We start from the raw sequence: 2,176 nt of genomic DNA, 5'->3' as shown, positions 1-2,176 counted from the left end.
GCACATGCACCCAGCCATCCACACAATGTAAAAGAAAATATCATTCTTCAGACCAGGCCACCTTCTTCCATTGCACCATGGTCCGGTTCTGATGCTCACGTGCCTGTTGTAGACCCTTTCAGTGGTGGACAGGGGTCAGTATGGGCACTCTGACTCGTCTGCATACGCAGCAAGCTGTCATGCATCTTTCTATCACCTTTCTATCATAGCCAGCATTAACTTTTTCAACAATTTGTGCTACAGTTGCTCTCCTCAATAAGCTTTGGGTGCCCATGACCCTGTTGCCGGTTCACCGGTTGTCCTTCCTTGGACCACTTTTGGATGGTGCTAACCTCTGCTCAGATCCTTATGCTTGCCCATTTTTCCTGCTTCCAACACATCAACGTTGAGAACTGACTGTTCACTTGCTGATATATATCCCACCCCTTGACAAGTGCCACTGTAGCAGACTTCTCCCTAAACTCAGAATATCTGTTAAACTACTGACACAAAAGCACATATATGAACTCATTCCAGTTTTATAACACTTCTGTAATCAGTATTAGCTCAAATTTTCACTTAATATAACACATTTTTACCATTTTTTCCACAGAGATCTGCGAAAACATACCTGACTCTGTGTAGTCACAGGCCATTCTGAGAGAGCAGGATGTGATTGGCCAAGTGGCTGTGACATCACTCACAGCCTAACTCACATTACTGATAAGTAACAGAAATACTTATTTTTCTGTTTCACACAAAGAAATAAAGATAATCTGTACAGAGTAAATAAATAAAAAAATCTTATGAAATAAAGGAATTCAAACAGTGTCTGCATTTTCACCGACTCAATAATGAAACACAACTAAAAGTTTGCTGGAATGATTACATTAATCTCACAACATTACACCATTGTAATGAGATAATCAATGTTATTCACTTATCCTGGTCTGGGTTACAGTAGATCCAGAGACAATCCCAGGAACATGGGACATGAGGCAGGAAGACATCCTGCATGGGTCACCAGTCCATCCCAGGGCACCACACACACACACACACACACACACACACACACACACACACACACACACACACATACATACACACTCATTCACATTTAGAGATTTAGAGTAGTCAGTCCACATATTGGTATGTATTTATGAGATAGGAGGAACCCAGAGAACCCAGAGGAAAGCCACATGAACACAGGAAAAATTCATGTGAAAGTAACCTGAGCTCAGGATCAAAGTGGGGACCCTGAACCTGTCACGCAGTGAGCTGTATGAAAGGAGCGAAAGTTAGTCCTCCCTTTGACAAGGATGGAAAAAGGTCCTACAACTGGTATGCCACACACATACGATATATAAAATGGGTATATAATGAACTAGACAGGTTTATACTAACAGAAATACTGATTAGGCAGTGTCATTTATGAAAAATGAGATCATTTACATGTAGAAAAACAAGTGCTTCTTCCTGTTCATATTATACTGGATAGCTGTTTTATGTTCTTAAAGCTGCAAAAATTATTACACCTTTAAAGTAATTCTCAACCAATTCTGCTCTAGTCACATTGAAAGGACACTGCACTGGTTTACTAAATTGAAATGTTTTTTGATCAGTGTTCTTAACATAAAATGTTCTTTAATCATTAAGATCAACTGACTAATAGCTATAACATAATCTTATGCAAACTAAAGATCATTACTTATTGTTAAACATACTGTGTCGAATTTAAACCCACACTAAGCCCACATTTCTCTATTTATACATAATCAGAGCAAATCAGCAGCAATGATGGGATGCAGCCATGTCAACATTGACCAGAATCTCAAAAGAATGTTGCCAGCACCTTGTTAAATCCATGCCACAAATGACCATGACCATTCTGAGAGCAAAGTGGGGTCCTACTCGCAGTATTAGTACGATGTTTCGAATAAAAGTAACAAGTGAGTGTATGAATGGACCAACATACTGCATAACATACACCTAAGATGCAGCATGTATCCTTTGGACTAATGCACTGGCCTTACCACAACACTCTTCACCTTACCATCATTTAACTTTTCACTTCATGTAAGACTTTAGGAAGCAGAAAGCACTTAATATGGTAAAACTGTTGCTTTACCACTAAGACTGTATTTCTACAAATCTTTTAGAGCAAGTTGACTGTAAAGTTTAAAATCACAGTAAACCT

The 2,176-nt window shown here is 39.1% G+C and overlaps 1 non-coding gene across 1 annotated transcript; it reads left to right on the top strand.

Annotated features, from left to right (window-relative positions):
- The first annotated feature begins 1,254 nt into the window (after positions 1 to 1,254).
- LOC113530231 (U6atac minor spliceosomal RNA) lies at positions 1,255 to 1,377 on the top strand. The gene has a single exon (XR_003403127.2). It is a non-coding gene; the product is annotated as a U6atac minor spliceosomal RNA (small nuclear RNA).
- Positions 1,378 to 2,176: the final 799 nt, after the last annotated feature.

Source organism: Pangasianodon hypophthalmus, chromosome 10, assembly GCF_027358585.1.
Source record: "Pangasianodon hypophthalmus isolate fPanHyp1 chromosome 10, fPanHyp1.pri, whole genome shotgun sequence".
NCBI classification, from domain to species: Eukaryota; Metazoa; Chordata; class Actinopteri; order Siluriformes; family Pangasiidae; genus Pangasianodon; species Pangasianodon hypophthalmus.
The sequence above is the reverse complement of the archived record's forward strand: the minus strand, read 5'-3'. Positions and strand labels throughout refer to the sequence as shown.